Raw genomic sequence first — 22,091 nt, 5'->3', positions numbered from 1 at the left:
GATGGGGATGGCATTGAATCTATAAATTACCTTGGGCAGTATGGCCATAGGATTCTTCCTATCTGTGAGCATGGAATGTTCTTGCATTTGTCTGTGTCCTCTTTTATTTCGTTGAGGAGTGGTTTGTAGTTCTCCTTGAAGAGGTCCTTCACATCCCTTGTAAGTTGGATTCCTAGGTATGTTATTCTCTTTGTAGCAATTGTGAATGGGAGTTCACAAATGATTTGGCTCTCTGTCTGTTATTGGTGTATAGGAATGCTTGTGATTTTTGTACATTGATTTTGTATCCTGAGACTTTGCTGAAGTTGCTTATCAGCTTAACGAGATTTTGGGCTGAGATGATGGGCTTTTCTAAATATACAATCATGTCATCTGCAAACAGGGATAATTTGACTTCCTCTTTTCCTAATTGAATACCCTTTATTTCTTTCTCTTGCCTGATTACCCTGGCCAGAACTTCCAACACTATGTTGAATAGGAGTGGTAAGAGAGGGCATTCCTGTCTTGTGCCAGTTTTCAAAGGGAATGCTTCCAGTTTTTGCCCATTCAGTATGATACTGGCTGTGGGTTTCTCAAAAATAGCTCTTATTATTTTGAGATACATTCCATCAGTACCTAGTTTATTGAGAGTTTTTAGCATGAAGCGCTGTTGAATTTTGTCGAAGGACTTTTCTCCATCTATTGAGATAATCATGGGGTTTTTGTCTTTGGTTCTGTTTATGTGATGGATTACGTTTATTGATCTGTGTATATTGAACCAGCCTTGCATCCCAGGGATGAAGCCAACTTGATCTTGGTGGATAAGCTTTTTGATGTGCTGCTAGATTCAGTTTGCCAGTATTTTATTGAGGATTTTTGCATCGAAGTTCATCAGGGATATTGGTGTAAAATTCTTTTTTTGTTGTGTCTCTGCCAGGCTTTGGTATCAGGATGATGCTGGCCTCATCAAATGAGTTAGGGAGGATTCCCTCTTTTTCTATTGATGGGAATAGTTTCAGAAGGAATGCTACCAGCTCCTCTTTGTACCTCTGGTAGAATTCGGCTGTGAATCCATCTGGTCCTGGACTTGTTTTGGTTGGTAAGCTATTAATTATTGCCTCAATTTCAGAGTCTGTTATTGGCCTATTCAGCAATTCAGCTTCTTCCTGGTTTAGTCTTGGGAGAGTGTATGTGTCCAGGAATTTATCCATTTCTTCTAGATTTTCTAGTTTATTTGCATAGAGGTGTTTATAGTGTTCTCTGATGGTAGTTTGTATTTCTGTGGGATCGGTGGTGATATCCCCTTTATCATTTTTTATTGAGTCTATTTGATTCTTCTCTCTTTTCTTCTTTATTAGTCTTGCTAGCGGTCTATCAATTTTGTTAATCTTTTCAAAAAACCAGCTCCTGGATTCATTGATTTTTTGAAGGATTTTTTTTGTGTCTCTATCTCCTTCAGTTATGCTCTTATCTTAGTTATTTCTTGTTTTCTGCTAGCTTTTGAATTTGTTTGCTCTTGCTTCTCTAGTTCTTTTAATTGTGGTGTTAGGGTGTCAATTTTAGATCTTTCCTGCTTTCTCTTGTGGTCACTTAGTGCTATAAATTTCCCTCTACACACTGCTTTAAATGTGTCCCAGAGATTCTGGTACATTGTATCTTTGATCTCATTGGTTTCAAATAACGTCTTTGTTTCTGCCTTCGTTATTTACCCAGTTCATTCAGGAGCAGTTGTTCAGTTTTCATGTAGTTGTGCGGTTTTGAGTGAGTTTCTTAATCCTGAGTTCTAATTTGATTGCACTGTGGTCTGAGAGACAGTTTGTTATGATTTCTGTTCTTCTACATTTGCTGAGGAGTGCTTTACTTCCAACTATGTGGTCAATTTTGGAATAAGTGCAATGTGGTGCTGAGAAGAATGTATATTCTGTTGATTTGGGGTGGAGAGTTCTGTAGATGTCTATTAGGTCTGCTTGGTGCAGAGATGAGTTCAAGTCCTGGACATCCTTGTTAAACTTCTGTCTCGTTGATCTGTCTAATATTGACAGTGGGATGTTAAAGTCTCCCATTATTACTGTGTGGGAATCTAAGTCTCTTTTTGGATCTCTCAGGACTTGCTTTATGAATCTGGGTGCTCCTTTATTGATTGCATATATATTTAGGATAGTTAGCTCTTCTTGTTGAATTGATCCCTTTACCATTATGTAATGGCCTTCTTTGTCTCTTTTGATCTTTGTTGGTTTAAAGTCTGTTTTATCAGAGACTGGGATTGCAACCCCTGCTTTTTTTGCCTTCCGTTTGCTTGGTAGATCTTCCTCCATCCCTTTATTCTGAGCCTGATGGGTCTTGACTGAGGGGTCTTGACTCTTTATCCAATTTGCCAGTCTGTCTTTTAATTGGGGTATTTAGCCTATTTACATTTAAGGTTAATACTGTTGTGTGTGAATTTGATCCTGTCATTATGATGTTAGCTGGTTATTTTGCCTGTTAGTTGAGGCAGTTTCTTCCTAGCATCGATGGTGTTTACAATTTGGCATGTTTTTGCAGTGGCTGGTACCGGTTGTTCCTTTCCATGTTTAGTGCTTCCTTCAGGAGCTCTTGTAAGGCAGGCCTGGTGGTGACAAAATCTCTCAGAATTTGCTTGTCTGTAAAGGATTTTATTTCTCCTTCACTTGTGAAGCTTAGTTTGGCTGGATATGAAATTCTGGGTTGAAAATTCTTTTCTTTAAGAATGTTGATTATTGGCCCCACTCTCTTCTGGCTTGTAGGGTTTCTGCTGAGAGATCTGCTGTTAGTCTGATGGGCTTCCCTTTGTGTGCAACCCAACCTTTCTCTCTGGCTGCCCTTAGCATATTTTCTTTCATTTCAACCTTGGTGAATCTGACAATTATGTGTCTTGGCGTTGCTCTTCTTGAGGAGTATCTTTGTGGTGTTCTCTGTATTTCCTGAATTTGAACGTTGGCCTGCCTTGCTAGGTTTGGGAAGTTCTCCTGGATAATATCCTGAAGAGTGTTTTCCAGCTTGGTTCCATTCTCCCCGTCACTTTCAGGTACACCAGTCAAAGGTAGATTTGGTCTTTTCACATAGTCCCATATTTCTCGGAGGCTTTGTTCATTTCTTTTTGCTCTTTTTTCTCTAAACTTCTCTTCTCACTTCATTTCATTCATTTACTCTTCAATCACTGATACCCTTTCTTCCACTTGATTGAATCAGCTACCGAAGCTTGTGCATGTGTCACGTAGTTCTTGTGCCAAGGTTTTCAGCTGCATCAGGTCATTTAAGGTCTTCTCTACGCTGTTTATTCTAGTTACCCATTCATCTTATCTTTTTTCAATGTTTTTAGCTTCCTTGCGATGGGTTCAAACATCCTCCTTTAGCTCAGAGAAGTTTGTTATTACTGATTTTCTGAAGCCCACTTCTGTCAACTTGTCAAAGTCATTCTCCATCTTGCTTTGTTCCACTGCTAGGGAGGAGCTGTGATCATTTGGAGGAGAATGGGTGCTCTGGTTTTTAGAATTTTCAGCTTTTCTGCTCTGTTTTTTCCCCATCTTTGTGGTTTTATCTACCTTTGGTCTTTGATGATGGTGACCTACAGATGGGGTTTTGGTGTGGATGTCCTTTTTGGTGATGTTGATGCTATTCCTTTCTGTTTGTTAGTTTTCCTTCTAACAATCAGGTCCCTCAGCTGCAGGTCTGTTGGAGTTCGCTGGAGGTCCACTCCAGACCCTGTTTGCCTGGATATCACCAGCAGAGGCTGCAGAAAAGCAAATATTGCAGAACAGCAAATATTGCTGCCTGATCCTTCCTCTGGAAGCTTTGTCTCAGAGGGGCACCCAGTTGTATGAGGTGTCAGTTGGCCCCTACTGGGAGGTGTCTCCAAGTTAGGCTACATGGGGGTCAAGGACCCACTTGAGGGGGCAGTCTGTCCGTTCTCAGAGCTCAAACGCCATGCTGGGAGAACCACTGTTCTCTTCAGAGCTGTCAGACAGGGACGTTTAAGTCTTCAGAAGCTTCTGCTGCCTTTTGTTCAGCTATGCCCTGCCCCCAGAGGTGGAGTCTACAGAGGCAGGTGGGCCTCGTTGAGCTGCAGTTGAGCTCCACCCAGTTCAAGCTTTCCGGCTGCTTTGTTTACCTACTCAAGCCTCAGCAATGGCTGACGCTCCTCCCCCAGCCAGGCTTGCCGCGTCGCAGTTCGATCTTGGATTAGCAGTGAGCAAGACTCTGTGGGTGTGGGACCTGCTGAGCCAGGCAGGGAATATAATCTCCTGGTGTGCCGTTTGCTAAAACCTTTGGAAAAGCACAGTGTTTAGGGGCAGTGTCCTGATTTTCCCAGTACAGTCTGTCACGGCTTCCCTTAACTAGGAAATGGAAATCCCCAACCCCTTGCTCTTCCTGGGTGAGGCGATGCCCTGCCCTGCTTCGGCTCGCCCTCCATGGGCTGCACCCACTTTCCGACCAGTTCCAGTGAGATGAAACAGGTACCTCAGTTGGAAATGCAGAAATCACCTGTCTTCTGCGTCAATCACGTTGGGAGCTACAGACCAGAGCTGCTCCTTTTCAGTCATCTTGGAACGGAAGCCTTTTTTTTTTTTTTTAGACGGAGTTTCACTCTTGTCACCCAAGCTGGAGTGCAATGGCACAATCTTGGCTCACTACAACCTCCACCTCCTGGGTTCAAGCAATTCTCCTGTTTCAGCCTCCTGACTAGCTGGGACTACAGGCACGTGCCACCACACCTGGCTAATTTTTGTATTTTTAGTAGAGATGGGGTTTTACCACGTTGGCCAGGCTGGTCTCAAACTCCTAACCTGTGATCCACCCACCTTGGCCTCCCAAAGTGCTGGGATTACAGGCATGAGACACCATGCCCGGCCCTGATTTATTTTCATATGTTGAACCATCCTTGAATTCCAGATATAAATACCACTTGTTCATGGTGTATAATCCTTTCAATGTGCTGTTGAATTTGGCTTGTTAGTATTTGTTTGGGATTTTTGCACCAAGGATATTGGTGTGTGTTTTCTTTGTTTTTGTCTGGTTTTGGTATTTGGGTATTGTTGGTCTCGTAGATTGTGTTTGGAAGTATTTCTTACTCTTCAATTCTCTGGAAGAGTTTGAGGGAGACTGGTAGTAATTCTTCCTTAAATGCTTGGTGGAATTCTCCAGTGAAACCAGATGATCCTTGGCTCCCCTCTGTTGGGAAATTTTTGATTACTAATTTAATTTTCTTACTAGTTACAGATCTGTTCATATTTTTCTTTCTTCATGGTTAGTCTTAGACAGTTGTTTATTTCTAGGAATTTATCCATTTCTTCTAGAATATCTCATCTGCTGGCATATAATTCTTTCACAGTAGTCTCATAACCCTTTTTGTTTCTGTGATATCAGTTGTAATAATCCCTCTTTCATTACTAATTTCAACTATTTGAGTCTTCTTTTTTCCTTACTTAGTTTAGCTAAGAGTTTGTCAATTTTGTTGATGTTTTAAAAATCAACTCTTAATTTGTTTTTTTTCTGTTCTCTATTTTGTTTATCTCTGTTCTAATCTTTATTATTTCTTCCCTTCTGCTAACATTGGGTTTAGTTTATTCTTCTTTTTCTAGTTCTTAAGGTGTAAGATGAAGTTGCTGATTTGAGGTCTGTTTTCTTTCTTTCTGGTCTGTTTTCTTTCTTTTTCTTTTTCTTTCTTTCTTTCTGGTCCGTTTTCTCTTTCTTTCTTTTCTTTCTTGTTTTGGTGTTAGGGTGATAATGGCTTCATAGAATGAATTAGGGAGGGTTCCTTCTTTCTCTATCTTGTGGAATAGTGTTAAAAGGATTGGTACTAATTCTCTGAATGTCTGGTGTGAATCCGTCTGGTCCTGGACTTTTTTTTGTTGGTAATTTTTAAATTACCATTTCAATCTCACTGCTTGTTATTGGTCTGTTCAGGGTATCTAATTCTTCCTGATTTAATGTAGGAGGGTTGTATTTTTCCAGGAATTTATCCATCTCTTCTAGGTTTTCTAGTTTATGTGTTCATAGTAGCCTTGAATGATCTTTTGTATTTCAGTGGTGTTAGTTGTAATATCTCCTGTTTTGTTTCTCAGTGAGGTTATTTGGATTTTCTCTCTTCTTTTCTTGGTTAATCTTGCTAATGGTCTATCAATTTTTTTTTTTTTTTTTTTTTTCAGACAGAGTCTCACTCTGTTGCCCAGGCTGGAGTGCAGTGGTGCAATCTTGGCTCACCGCAAGCTCCACCTCCTGGATTAATGCCATTCTCCTGCCTCAGTTTCCCAAGTAGCTGGGACTACAGGTGCCCGTCACCACCACGCCCAGCTAATTGTTTCTGTTTTTAGTAAAGATGGGGTTTCACCATGTTGGCCAGGGTGGTCTTGATCTCCTGACCTCATGATCCACCCGCTTCAGCCTCCCAAAGTGCTGGGATTACAGGTGTGAGCCAACGTGCCTGGCCTGGTCTATCGATTTTATTTATCTTTACAAAGAACAAGGTTTTTGTTTCATTTATCTTTTGTATTTTTTTGTTTCTCTGTTTCAATTTCATTTAGTTCTGCTCTGATCTTGGTTATTTCCTTGCTTCTGCTGGGTTTGGGTTTGGTTTGTTCTTGTTTCTGTAGTTCCTTGAGGTGTGACCTTAGATTGTCTGTTTGTGCTCTTTCAGACGTTTTGATGTAGGCATTTAGGGCTATAAACTTTCCTCTTAGCACTGCCTTAGCTGTATCCCAGAGGTTTTGAGAGGTTGTGTCATTACTGTCATTGAGTTCAAATAATTTTTAAATTTCCATCTTGATTTTGATTTTGAGCCAGTGCTCATTCAAGAGCAGGTTATTTAATTTCCATGTATTTGCATGGTTTTGAAGGTTCCTTTTGGAGTTGATTTCCAGTTTTATTCCACTGTGGTCAGTGCTTGATATAATTTCAATTTTCTTAAATTTATCGAGGCTCATTTTATGCCCTATTTTATGGTCTATCTTGGAGAAAGTTCCATGTGCTGTTGAATAGAATGTATATTCTGTGGTTGTTGGATGACATGTTCTGTATGTATCTGTTAAGTCCGTTTGTTCGAGGGTATAGTTTAAATCCACTGTTTGCTGACTTTCTGTTTTGATTGTCTGTCTAGTGCTGTCAGTGGAGTACTGAAGTCCCCCACTATTATGGTGTTGCTGTCTATCTCATTTCTTAGGTCTATTGGTAATTGTTTTATAAATTTTGGAGTGTTAGATGCATATATATTTAGGATTATGATATTTTCCTGTTGGACAAGGCCTTTTCCCATTATATAATGTCCCTCTTTGTCTCTTTTACCTGCTGTTGCTTTTAAGTTTGTTTTGTCTAAGAATAGCTAACCCTGCTTGCTTTTGGTGTCCATTTGCATGAAACGCCATTGCATTCATCATGCTGTTTACTTTGGTTTTGTTTTTGTTTTTGTTTTTTAACTTGTATTTTTGTTTTATAGGTCCTGTGTGATTTATGCTTTAAGGAGATTCTGTTCTGATGTATCTCCAGGATTTGTTTCAAGATTTAGAGCTCCTTTTAGCAGTTCTTATAGTGGTGGCTGGGTAATGGCGAATTCTCTCAGCATTTGTCTGTAAACGAGTGTATCTTTCCTTTATATATGATGCTTAGTTTTGCTGGATACAAAATTCTTGTCTGATAATTATTTTGTTTGAGGAGGCTGAAGATAGGGCCCCAATCCCTTCTAGCTTGTAGGGTTTCTGGTGATAAATCTGCTGTTAATCTGACAGGTTTTCCTTTATAGGTTACCTGGTGCTTCTGTTTCACAGCTCTTAAGATTTTTTTCCTTTGTCTTAACTTTGGATAACTTGATGACAATGTGCTTAGGTGAAGATCTTTTTGTGATGAATTTCCCAGGTATTCTTTGTGCTTCTTGTATTTGCATGTCTAGGTCTCTAACAAGACCAGGGAAGTTTTCCTCGATTATTCCCCCAAATATGTTTTCCAAGCTTTTAGAATTGTCTTCTTCCTCAGGAACATCGATTATTCTTAATATAATCCAAGACTTCTTGGATTAACATAATCCCAGACTTCTTGGAGGCTTTGTTCATATTTTCTTATTCTCTTTTCTTTGTCTTTGTTGGATTGGGTTAATTCAAAGACCTTGTCTTCGAGCTCTGAATTTCTTTCTTCTACTTGTACTTGTTCAATTCTATTGCTGAGACTTTCCAGAGCATGTTGCATTTCTAAAAGTTTGTCCAAAGTTTCCTGAATTTTTTATTGTTTTTCCTTTAACCTATCTGTTTTGTTGAATATTTTTCCTTTCACTTCTTTTTTTTTTTTTTGAGAGAATCTCGCTCTTTCGCCAGGCTGGAGTGCAGTGGCATGATCTCGGCTCACTGCAATCTCCGCCTCCCGGGTTCAAGTGATTCCCCTGCCTCAGCCTCCCAAGTAGCTGGGACTACAGGCATGCACCACCACGCCCGGCTAATATTTTTGTATTTTAGTAGAGATGGGGTTTCACCATGTTGGCCAAGATGGTCTCAATCTCCTGACCTCATGATCTGCCTGCCTTGGCCTCCCAAAGTGCTGGGATTACAGGCGTGAGCCACTGTGCCCAGCCTCTCCCTTCACTTCTTGCATCATTTTTTGGATTTCCTTGCATTGGGCTTTGCCATTCTCTGGCCCCTCCCTGAATAGCTTAATAATTAACCTTCTGAATTCTTTTTCAGGTAAATCAGGGATTTCTTCTTGGTTTGGATCCATTGCTGCTAAACTAGTGTAATTTTTAGGGGTTGTTGAGCCTTGTTTCATCATATTGCCAGGGTTGGTCTTCCGGTTCCTCCTCATTTGGGTAGGCTCTGTCAGAGGGAAGGTCTAGGGCTGAAGGCTGTTGTTCAGGTTACTTTGTCCCACAGGGTGTTCCTTGATGTAGTACTCTCCCCCTTTTCCTGTGGATGTGGCTTCCTGTGAACTGAACTGCAGTGATTGTTGTCTGTCTCTGGGTCTAGCCACCCAGCAAGTCTACCTGGCTCCAGGCTGGTACTGGGGGTTGTCTGCACAGAGTCCTGTGATGTGAACCATCTATGGGTCTCTCAGCCATGGATACCAGTGCCTGTTCCAGTGGAGGTGGCAGAGGGTGCAATGGACTCCATGAGGGTCCTTAGCTCTATGGTTTAATGCTCTATTTTTGTACTGGTTGGCCTCCTGCCAGGAGGTGGTGCTTTCCAGAAAGCATCAGCCGTAGTAGTTTTGAGAGGGACCAGCAGTGGGTGGGGCCTTAGAACACCAAAGATTGTATGTCCTTTCTCTTCCACTACCAGGGTGGGTAGGGAAGGATCATCAGGTGGGGGCGGGGCTAGGCATGTCTGAGCTCAGGCTCTCTTCGGGTGGGTCTTGCTGCAGCTGCTGTGGGGGGATGAGGATGAGATTCCCAGGTCACTGGAGTTGTGTAACTAGGAGGATGATGGCTGCCTCTGCAGAGTCATGCAGAGGAAGTGGATGCAGATGTCAGGGAAGTGGAAGAAAGCTGGCAATCACAGGCCTCACCCAGCTCCCACACAAACTGAAGGGCGAATCTCACTCCCACCTTGCCCCCGGCAACAGCCTGGAGTCTGTTTCCACACGGAGGGTGTCAGGCTTGAAAACTTGCCTGAGGCTTTCTGCCTCCCAGCTGCAGAGGAAAAGGGCTTTAATTATTTCCCCTCCCACCCACCCCAGGTGAAGTCTGCAAGCTGGATTCAGGTCCTCCCCTGAGTTCTGGCCAGGAGGCTTCTCGCCCAGTTCAAACTGTTACAAAGTTCAGCTAGGGAAGTCCTTCTCCCCATGGAGTTTTACCCCCTGCTCTTCTGGCCTCCCTCCTGATGGATCCTTGTGGTGCCAGGCAGGAATGAGCTGCCTGGGGACACAGCAAGCTCTCAGGGCCTCCCTGCTGCCTCCTCCAACCCTGTATTTCACTTGGCTCAGCCCTCTAATTGACTTCCAGGTAAAATTGGGAACTTCTGCAAACAGACCTACAGCTTCTCCAGTTGGGGGGTGTGTTTGGGAGAGGAGGGTCTCCCTTCCCACGTCCGTGGTTGGGGCGCTCACAGCATTTGTGGTGTCTCCCATGTCCTGCAGGGGCAGTCTGCTTCCTTCAGAGGGTCTGTGGGTCCTCTCGGGTTTGCTGGTTTGTTCTTGCAGTCAATCTGGAGCTAAAATTCACAGTGCAAGCCTCCGCGTGCTGTTCTGTCTGGAGCTGCAATCTAGTCCTGCCTCCCGTCTGCCATGATCCTTCCTCTTCCTCTCCCCTAATTTCTGTCAATGTTTGCTTCATATATTTGGGAGCTCTAATCTTAGATGCATATGTTTATAATAATAAATACAGATAATACTAAGTATAAATACATATAATATTAAATATAAATATAAATACATATAAGTATAAATAATTTATAATCAATAATATAAAGTTATAATAAAATTATAAATGTAGTCATTTATAATTGTTTCTGATGAATTAACACTTATTATATAATGTTCTTCTTTGTCTCTTTTGACAGTTTTTATCTTAAAGTCTATTTTAAGTCTTAAGGTTTAAGTATGGTTCTCATTAGGTTCCTATTTACATAGCTTATGTTTTTTTACCCTTTCACGTTTAGCCTGTATGTGCCCATAGATTTAAAATGAGTCTCTTGTAGATAGCATATAGCTGGATCTTGTGTTTCTAATATCCATTTAGCCAATTTATGTCTTTTAATAAATGTGTTTAATCCATTTACATTTAAAGTAATTACTGATAGGGAAGAACTTACTATTGCCATTTTGTAAACTGTTTTCTGTGTGTCTTGTAGCTTTTTTGTCCCACCTTTCTTCCCTTGCTGCTTTTGTGTTTCATTGATTTTTTTTGTACTGACATGTTTTCATTCCCTTCTCATTTCCCTTTGTGTATTATTCTATAAATGTTTTCTTTGTGGTTACCATTGCAATTACATAAAACATCTTAAAGTTATAACAATCTATTTTAAACTAAAAACAGCTTAACTTCAGCCATGTATTAAAACTCTACTTTTTTACATCTCTACCCTCCCCACTTAACGTTGTTAATGATACAAATTACCTTTTTATATTGCATATTCATGAACATAATTTTATAATTACTTTTTATGCTTTTGGTTTTTAAATTCTTTACCACATTTAAAAGTGATTTACATGCCTACATTATAATACTGTAGGATTCTATATTTATCTATATATTTACCTTTACCAGGGAGTTCAATATTTTCATATGGTTTTGTGTTGCTGTTTATTATCTTTTTGCTTCACCTTGAAGAACTCCCTTCAGCATTTCTTATAGGATAAGTGGTGATAAACTCCTTCAGGTTTTGTTTATCTAGGAAAAATCTTAATTTCTCCTTTATTTTTTGAAGAATAGTTTTGCCAGATATGGTATTTTTGGATGGCAGCTTTTTTCCCCCCACTATTTTAAATATATCACCCCACTCCTTTCTAACCTGTAAGGTTTCTGTTGAGAAATCTGCTGATATACTAATAGTTGCTACTTTCAATATTTTCTGTCTGTGACTTTTGATTATGACATGTCTCAGTGTACGTCTCTTTAGATTTATCTTAGTTGGAGTTATCTGAGCTCCTGAATTTGTATATCTATTCTGCTCTTCAGATGTGGGTAGGTTTTGGTCTTTATTTCTTCAAAGAAGTTCTCTGCCCCCTTTTTCTCTTTCTTCTTCTGCATGATGGAGAATATGCTAACACCAATGAATTCCATGAGTCTGGGACCATTGTTGCAATTCATTTGCTGTGAATTTACTTCCTTGATTAAAAGCAATGCTGCATGGAGTATCGTGAAAGTGGACAAGGCATTCTGTAAGTTCACACATAGTAGCTTTGGTAGAAGCGTTGTGCATAGGGCAGATAAATCCATATCCAGAGGGTTTATTCCAGCAAGAATAAAGTACTTCCCCTTCCACAATGGAAGTAGTCCATTACAACCAACCTGTCACCAGGTAGCTGGCTAAACACTCCACTACTGGTACCATAATCATTATTAGTTTTCTATTGCTGCTAATAACAAATTGCCACAAATTTAATGGCTTAAAACAACATAAGTTTAGTATCTTACCTTGGTCAAAAGTGTAGCACAGGTCTCACTGGGCTAAAATTATGGTATTGGCAGGGTTGCATTTCTTCTGGAGGCTTTATAGGCAAATCCATTTCCTTGCCTTTTCCAGGTTCTAGAGGCCACACACATCCTTTGACTCATGGCCCATTCCTCTATCTTCAAGTTGACTCAAATCCTTCTCATGCCAACATCTCTTTGGTTCTCTCTTCTGCCTCCTTCTTCCACTTATTAATGACCCTTTTTATTACACTGGGCTTATCCCAATAGTCCATGAAAATCTCCATATCTTAAAGTCATCTGATTAGCAACCTTAATTCCATCTGCAACCTTAATTCCTCTTGGGTGTGTAACCTAACATATTCAAAATTTCAGCAGATTAGGACATGCACATCTTTAGGGGGTGGTCATTATTCTGCCTATGACACTATTCCATTCAATTTGTCATCTTATTTAGGGTGTTTCATGTGTGTATACTACTGAGATTGAGTTATTTTCTTTTTTGTTATTATAGTTAAATTTGAGAACCAGTGTTATTTTAGCTATGCAAAATGAACCAAGTAGTCTTCCATTCTTTTATATGTTTTGGGATTTGGGATTATTTATGTAATTTGGGAATAATCTGCTTCTTAGAATTATTGAATTTTTGAAATTTCAGTAAACTCACCCATTAAATCAACTGGACCTGGTGTCTTCTTTTTAAAGGCTAAATATCTGACTCTGTTTTCAATTTATTTTTTAGTCTCTTAGGATTTCTTCTTCTTTCTGAGGTAATTTTGGTAATTAGTATTTTTTTTTTTTTTTTAGAAATTATGCTGTTTGTTTCAAATTTAGTACTATAAAGAGCTACGTAGTACACAGTTCTGTGCTATTTGTCATTTCAAACATATTTCTTCTCCTTCCCCCATCTACTTCACTTGATCATGGTTGCTATAAGTTTTCTTACTTTATGGTCTGTTAGAAACCAATTTTTATTCTTTATCATTGACTAATTCTACTGGATATTTTTTCCTGTTTTAATAATTTCTGATTTTACCTTTAATAATCCCTTCATTGTGCTTATTTAATCTTTATAAAACTTTACAAGTTAAAATTATATTTTTTCTAACATATATTGTTTTCTTAGAAATTCATTTAAAGCTATTAATTTTCCTTTGGGTCTCTTTTTACAGGTCTCTTTGATCTGAAGCACTCTCAGTATAAGTCACTTAAAATTTTTTTCTTTTTTTTTTTGAGATAGAGTCTTGCTCTGTCATGCAGGCTGGAGTGCAGTGGCTTGATCTTGGCTCGCTACAGCCTCTGCCTCCCGGGTTCCAGTGATTCTTCTGCCTCAGCCTCCCAAGCAGCTGGGACTACAAGCATGCACCACCATGTCCAGCCAGTTGTTGTATTTTTAGTAGAGACAGGGTTTCACCATGTTAGCCAGGCTGGTCTTGGACTCCTGACCTTAGGCAATCTACCCACCTTAGCCTCCCAGAGTGTTGGGATTACAGGTGTGAGCCACCGTGCCTGGCCTAACATTTTTTCTAATTAAATTTTTATTTCCACAACAACAACAACAACAGCAACAGGAACTAATAGTTATTGAGTCAGAAATCAGGCCAAAACCTTAGGCATGCGTTATTTAATTTAATCCTCAAAGCAATTTTATGAGGCAGAGTCTATTACCATCCCTACATTAAAGATGAGGAAAGTATAAGTCATGTAATCTCTACATGACTTATTCTAGACCACAGAGCTAAAAAATAATTTTATTTGAATTCAGAAAGTATATGATTTCAGAACTTATAAATTTAACCACTTTATTACATTGCAAACAGCTATTTATAAAGGTGTTTGAGAATGTCTAGATAGATGGATTCTTTTATTTTTTCTTGCCTATTTCTAATTTTACTGCATGTTGTGTATGCTTTCTAAATTGAAAGTTCTTTTATGTTTTACTACAGGGTCATTTTTTGTGGTAAATATTCCATATTTGAAATCAATTAATGTTCTTCAGTTTCATTGGGTATAATATCCACCTCCTCTTCTCTCTCAATAGACAGATAATACATACACATGTATGTGGTGTTTTTAAGGATCAAACTTGTAAACTGTGCTATTGAAATGCTTATATTTTGTCTCTTTGACAGGTCTATTTCTGAGAGAAGCATATTAAAGTCTCTTACTATGATAACAAATTTGTCAAATTATTCTATTTTTGTTATTTCTTATAAAAGGAACTACAGGATTTTTATAATTATATGATAACTAATTATAAAATTTTTATAAATACTTGATAAGAAGTTACAGGATTTTTATAGTTACAGGATAAAAGAATCTGAGGCCCAAGGAAACTAAAAAAATAAAATTTTATTTATTTATTTTTTTTTTTATAGAGACGAGGATGCACTATGTTGCCCATGCTGGTCTCGAACTCCTGGGCTCAAGTGATCATCCCACCTTGGCTTCCCAAAGTGTTAGAATTACAAGTGTGGACCACCATGCCCAGCCAAAAATGAACATTTTAATAATGCATTATCTTTTGTAATTCTCACTAAGACTCTGATTAAATATTACTAGCTCCATGATTGTGATATTTACTTTAAAATCTAAATAATACAGAGATATAAAGAGCAAATCTGATAGTGCCCCATCACACCTTTCGCCCTCAAATATTTCCTGAGAAATATTAACAATGTATCTTTCCAAATCTCTTTATTTTCCTCTCTTCCCAAGTTTTTTTAAAATTTAAAATCACTGGCCAGGTGTGGTGGCTCATGCTTGTAATCCCAGCACTTTGGGAGGCTGAGGCAGGCAGATCACCTGAGGTCAGGAGTTCGAGACCAGCCTGACCAATATGATGAAACCCTGTCACTATTAGAAATACAAAAATTAAAGAAGAGCTGAAAAGATTTTTTTTTAAATTTTATTATTATTATACTTTAAGTTTTAGGGCACATGTGCACAACAAAAAGTGCAGGTTTGTTACATGTGTATTACATGTGCCATGTTGGTGTGCTGCACCCATTAACTCGTCATTTAGCATTAGGTATATCTCCTAATGCTATCCCTCTCCCCTCCCCCAACCCCACAAGAGTCTCCGGTGTGTGATGTTCCCCTTCCTGTGTCCATGTGTTCTCATTGTTCAATTCCCACCTATGAGTGAGAACATGCGGTGTTTGGTTTTTTGTCTTTGCGATAGTTTGCTCAGAATGATGGGTTTCCAGCTTCATCCATATCACTACAAAGGACATGAACTCATCCTTTTTTATGGCTGCATAGTATTCCATGGCATATATGCACCACATTTTCTTAATCCAGTCTATCATTGATGGGGATTTGGGTTGGTTCCAAGTCTTTGCTATTGTGAAGAGTGCCACAATAAACATACGTGTGCATGTGTCTTTATAGCAGCATGATTTATAATCCTTCGGGTATATACCCAGTAATGGGATGGCTGGGTCAAATGGTATTTCTAGTTCTAGATCCCTGAGGAATCGCCACACCGAATTCCACAAGGGTTGAACTAGTTTACAGTCCCACCAACAGTGTAAAAGTGTTCCTATTTCTCCACATCCTCTCCAGCACCTGTTGTTTCCTGACTTTTTAATGATTGCCATTCTAACTGGTGTGAGATGGTATCTCATTGTGGTTTTGATTTGCATTTCTCTGATGGCCAGTGATGGTGAGCATTTTTTCATGTGTTTTTTGGCTGCATAAATGTCTTCTTTTGAGAAGTGTCTGTTCATGTCCTTTGCCCACTTTTTGATGGGGTTGTTTTTTTCTCATAAATTTGTTTGAGTTCATTGTAGATTCTGGATATTAGCCCTTTGTCAGACGAGTAGGTTGCGAAAATTTTCTCCCATTCTGTAGGTTGCCTGTTCACTCTGATGGTAGTTTCCTTTGCTGTGCAGAAGCTCTTTAGTTTAATTAGATCCCATTTGTCAATTTTGGCTTTTGTTGCCATTGCTTTTGGTGTTTTAGACATGAAGTCCTTGCCCATGCCTATGTCCTGAATGGTATTGCCTAGGTTTTCTTCTCGGGTTTTTATGGTTTTAGGTCTAACATTTAAGTCTTTAATCCATCTTGAATTAATTTTTGTATAAGGTGTAAGGAAGGGATCCAGTTTCAGCTTTCTAGATATGGCTAGCCAGTTTTCCCAGCACCATTTATTAAATAGGGAATCCTTTCCCCATTGCTTGTTTTTGTAAGGTTTGTCAAAGATCAGATAGTTGTAGATAGGTGGCATTATTTCTGAGGGCTCTGTTCTGTTCCATTGGTCTATATCTCTGTTTTGGTACCAGTACCATGCTGTTTTGGTTACTGTAGCCTTGTAGTATAGTTTGAAGTCAGGTAGCGTGATGCCTCCAGCTTTGCTCTTTTTGCTTAGGATTGACTTGGCGATGCAGGCTCTTTTTTGGTTCCATATGAACTTTAAAGTAGTTTTAGAGCCGGTGGGGAGCGGGGAGGGAGGGGGAGATTTGCCTGTGCCCCTAACCACTTTCACTCTGCCCAATGACACATGATTGTCCATTATTCAACCTACCATTCCAGGTCCTTCTTGAGCTGTGTCCAAACCTAGCTCTTTAGAATTGTTTTCCACTGTTCCCTTTTATATGAACTTCATTCAATCCAAACTGAATCATGTCTTCTTCTCATCTTTGTGCCTTTGCCTAAGCCGTTCGTTCCTAGACCTTTATTCCCAGTCCCTAAACATGTCTCAAATTATGTTCATGAAACCACCTTGTCCTATATGAAAGCCATGATCCTCTCCTCAATTCTCATATCACTTCTCTTGTATGGCATTTATCACCTCATTATTGGCTATTATATTTCATGTGTCTTGATTTATTACCTCTGCTAAAGTCCTTGTATACAGAATCTATGAAGAGTTCATTTGTGTATCATCAAGGAATTTAGCACAAGAGGGAATGTGTTTGGTTTAGAATACAACTATTTGTTCTCAGATAATCAGAAAGTTTACAAACGGTTGTTTTGTTTTAAGGTCCAGTAACACATAATGGAAACTGGAACTCCTCTCATCAAGGAATCATTGAAGAGGGAAAGACATACACACTCTCCCTCTCTCTCTTTCTCTCTCTCTCTATCTCTGTCTCTCTCTCTCCTTTCCCCTCCTCTCTCTCTTCCTTCCCTCTCTCTCCCTCCCCTCCTCTCCCCCACCCCCCCCAACCCCACCACATCTCTCTTCCTTCCCTGTCTCTCCCTCCCCTCCTCTCCCCCACCCCCCCACAACCCCACCACTTCTCTCTCTTCCCCACTTCCCCTCTCTCCCTTAAAGAAAAGCTGAGAAGATTATTTTTAAATTTTTGGTTAATTTTCACTGAAATACGGAGAAAGTTGACTTGGGCCATGAAACTTTTCATTTTATATTTCTGATTCTCACAACAATTATTAAGACCTTGGATAAAATATTATATTTAGTATGTTAAAGTTTCATCAAAGAAAAATCACTTTAACATTTTTACTCTCATTTCTTTTTCTGGTTAATCTGCAAAACTCAAGGTAAAACTGTGGTAGTGCCTGCACAGTAAAAACATCTATACATAAATTATTTTGAAAATTAAAACTTTGTTTCTTACCGTAAGATTTTAATTACAAGCAGAAAACATTGATCAAACAAACTTTCAGTGTATTCACAGAATTTATCTGTCCTCACAGCCATGAAGTTCTACTGTGGGGAGTCCATAGCCAGTAGTTAGGGCTCACAAAAAAAATAAAAAATAAAAAATAAAGTATGTTTTCAAAAAAAAAAATTAGCTGGACATGGTGGCATGCACCTGTAATCCCAGCTACTCAGGAGGCTGAGACAGGAGAATGGCCTGAACCCGGGAGGACCTTGGAGGCTGCAGTGAGCTGAGATTGTGCCATTGCACTCCAGCCTGGGCAACAAGAGTGAAACTCCATCTCAAAAAAAAAAAAAAATTTTTTTAAATCATTGTTATGCTTGTCATAGTGTGTGTAATGTAAGTTCATACAATCAATTATTGATTGATTCAGCTTCACTAGTATAAACAGTGCTGCAAAACACTCTCTATTGTTTATAGATATCTACATGTTATAGCTTTGGCTATATTGGGCTGTTGGATAAGAATTTCCACATATAGATTTATAGAAGTTGAACTATAGTCCTTTTTTACTATATATAAAGTCTATTAATTCTTTTCTTTGAATTACAAATTCCTACCCGATTGGCCTCTTCTTATGTCTCCAATCTCAATTTGCTTCCTTTCCCTTGTACTTGCTTCTGGCCTTTGTACTAACTCTTCTCTCAGTTTGGAATGCTCTTTCCCTTGATTCTCACAAGACTGATTCTTCCTTGTAATTTAGACCCCAACTTAAACGTCACCTCTTCTGAGAAACATTCCCTGGCCACTAAATCTAAAGTGGTTCTTGGCCATGCACGGTGGCTCACACCTGTAATCCCAGCACTTTGGGAGGCCAAGGTGGTGGATCACCTGAGGTCAGGAGTTTGAGACTAGCCTGTCCAACATGGTGAAACCCCGTCTCTACTAAAAATACAAAATTAGCCGGGTGTGGTGGCACATACCTGTAGTCCCAGCTACTCAGAAGGCTGAGACAGGAGAATCACTTGAACCTGGGACGGGGAGGCTGCAGTGAGCCGAGATCCCACCACTGCACTCCAGCCTGATCAGGACAGAGTGAAATTTCATCTCAAAAAAAAAAAATGGTTCTCTAGTTATACTCTATTACTATACAATGCCTTTTATCAGTAAGAATTCTCTCTATTTTTTTAAAGCTTCATATTTGAACTCTATTTGGTGTACTACTAACATTAATATAAAACTTTTTTATTCAACATTTACCAGGTATATCTTTTGACATCTTTTAATTTTCAATCTTCTTGTGCTGTTTTAAACATGTATCACTTATAAACAAGATATATTTGGATATTTAAATATCCAAGCTAAGAGATGAATTAAACCTTTCTCAATTATGTGATTACTGACACTTAGATGTATTTGAACAATTTCAAGTATTGGAAGAAAAATGACAGAATTTTCTAAAATTAAAAATGAGAAATCAGGGCCAGGTGCAGTGGCTTACACCTGTAATCCCGGCACTTTGGGAGGCTGAAGCAGGAGGATTGCTTAAGCCCAGGAGTTAAAGAGCAGGCTCAGCAACATGGTGGGACTCTCTCTCTACCAAAAAAAAAAAAAAATAGCTGGGCATGGTGGCATGGACCTGTAGTCCCAGCTACTTGGGAAGCTGAGGCTGGAGGATCACTGGAGCCCAGGAAGTAGAGGCTGCAGTGAGCCATGTTCATGCCACTACACTCCCTCTGGGAAACAGAGGGAGGCCCAGTTTCAAAAAATAAAAGGAATTCAGATTGAAAATGCACAAATTTTTAAAAGCACAAGATAAAAAAGAAAAATCCCATTCCTAGTCATACTATAGAAAGACTGAATTCAATCAAATGATAATTTTTAATTACATGAAATGTAACAACTATCTGATCTTTGACAAACCTTACAAAAACAAGCAATGGGGAAAGGATTCCCTATTTAATAAATGGTGCTGGGAAAACTGGCTAGCCATATCTAGAAAGCTGAAACTGGATCCCTTCCTTACACCTTATACAAAAATTAATTCAAGATGGATTAAAGACTTAAACGTTAGACCTAAAACCATAAAAACCCGAGAAGAAAACCTAGGCAATACCATTCAGGACATAGGCATGGGCAAGGACTTCATGTCTAAAACACCAAAAGCAATGGCAACAAAAGCCAAAACTGACAAATGGGATCTAATTAAACTAAAGAGCTTCTGCACAGCAAAAGAAACTACCATCAGAGTGAACAGGCAACCTACAGAATGGGAGAAAATTTTCACAACCTACTCGTCTGACAAAGGGCTAATATCCAGAATCTACAATGAACTCAAACAAATTTACAAGAAAAAAACAAACAACCCCATCAAAAAGTGGGCAAAGGATATGAACAGACACTTCTCAAAAGAAGACATTTATGCAGCCAAAAAACACATGAAAAAATGCTCACCATCACTGGCCATCAGAGAAATGCAAATCAAAACCACAATGAGATACCATCTCACACCAGTTAGAATGGCAATCATTAAAAAGTCAGGAAACAACAGGTGCTGGAGAGGATGTGGAGAAATAGGAACACTTTTACACTGTTGGTGGGACTGTAAACTAGTTCAACCCTTGTGGAATTCGGTGTGGCGATTCCTCAGGGATCTAGAACTAGAAATACCATTTGACCCAGCCATCCCATTACTGGGTATATACCCAAAGGACTATAAATCATGCTGCTATAAAGACACATGTACACGTATGTTTATTGCAGCACTCTTCACAATAGCAAAGACTTGGAACCAACCCAAATCCCCATCAATGATAGACTGGATTAAGAAAATGTGGCACATATACACCATGGAATACTATGCAGCCATAAAAAATGATGATTTCATGTCTTTGTAGGGACATGGATGAAATTGGAAATCATCATTCTCAGTAAACTATCGCAAGAACAAAAAACCAAACACCGCATATTCTCACTCATAGGTGGGAACTGAACAATGAGAACACATGGACACAGGAAGGGGAATATCACACTCTGGGGACTGTTGTGGGGTGGGGGAAGGGGGGAGGGATAGCTTTAGGAGATATACCTAATGCTAAATGACATGTTAATGGGTGCAGCACACCAGCATGGCACATGTATACATATGTAACTAACCTGCACATTGTGCACATGTACCCTAAAACTTTAATAAGAATAAAATAAAAGTATTTAAAAATATTTTTAAAAAAAAGAAATGTAAATAAGTAATTCTAAAAGCTTACAGAAATATCTGTTACATATAAAGGAACAAAGAACCTGAATCAGATTCTTATCATATATCTTAAAAGTAACACTTTGATAAAAAAGATAATGAAGACTCCAAACAATAGGATGACACCAATAACATAACAGTAAACTCAACCATGCCCCCTAAGGTCCTAGACCCAACCAGCTAAACAAATCCCATAAACTGCTAGGATTTACCTTTGAAAGCCAGGTGATTTTCCTGTTAAGATCCTGCTGACCTTTTCACTTGGTTTGAGACATTAATATGAGTAGAGCAAGTTCTGTTAGCAATTGCCCACACTGCTCTGGCCTGCAAAGTGGAAGTCTAGGATAATTCTATCACCCATAATAACCCTGGCCATTGAGTTGAAGCTGACCTGAATATCTCCAGTGTCAAGGTGATATCATTGAAAATGTCAGCTAAATTCAAGAAGAAATATTACCTTTTCTAATTGAATAACTCTAATTGGGGATAACTGCTTGCATCAGCTGCACATATGTAATGAGTCAGTCATCCCATCAGGAAGTTCTCTTGAATATCCAATATTTTCACTTTGAAGAGATAATTGCAATCACTTGAGGGATACATGATCTACTGGTGATGTTTCCGTAAACATTTGCAGGTCTCTCATTACCACCCCTAAAGTGCAAGTCACATTGTTTTCAGGAAGAAGGCAAGTTAATTGTCCAAGCTGCACTTACATATCAGTTGAGGGGCACAGATTGACAATGCCTCCAATGTGACTTCCTGGCTGGCTTATGCAATGAAAGAGTCCCAGATCAGTTTAGATAAGTGAGTCTACTCCTTATTTTGGAGTAGCTGCCTTAGGGTAGTGAATCCAATTTATCCTGTTTGTATAAGCCGCCAACTGGATGATAACCATTCACCCCATGGAATGACTGAATGACCATTGCGAGAATGGAGGTGGGAAGTATATCTGAAATATACCGTTACTACTTGACAAATGAGCATGCTGGATCCTTCCCACCTTGCTAGGTCATTGAGTCCCTAAATAGGAATAATTTGGTACAGGCAAAAGAGTCACAAGGCCTCCATAGGTCAGTCATTCCCCAATAGCAAACTAATAGCTGCTTTTCAGAAAAGGTGTTCCCCACAACAGAAGATGACAAGTTCAAAACCTCAGCGGCAGCCTCCCATTGCAAGAAACTCCAACTGGCAAAATCTTCAGTAATTGAAACTTATTGTTCAAAAATGT

General features: G+C 39.2%; 1 long non-coding RNA gene across 1 annotated transcript in view; it reads left to right on the top strand.

The window, feature by feature from the left end:
- LOC129059685 (uncharacterized) overlaps window positions 1-22,091 on the top strand; it is a 70,501-nt gene that overhangs the window by 36,213 nt on the left and 12,197 nt on the right. The gene's annotated exons all lie outside the window — the stretch shown is intronic.

The sequence above is a fragment of the Pongo abelii genome, chromosome 4, assembly GCF_028885655.2.
Source record: "Pongo abelii isolate AG06213 chromosome 4, NHGRI_mPonAbe1-v2.0_pri, whole genome shotgun sequence".
In the NCBI taxonomy this organism is placed as follows: domain Eukaryota; kingdom Metazoa; phylum Chordata; class Mammalia; order Primates; family Hominidae; genus Pongo; species Pongo abelii.
Note: the sequence above shows the minus strand (reverse complement) of the source record. Positions and strands in the feature narration are given on the sequence as shown.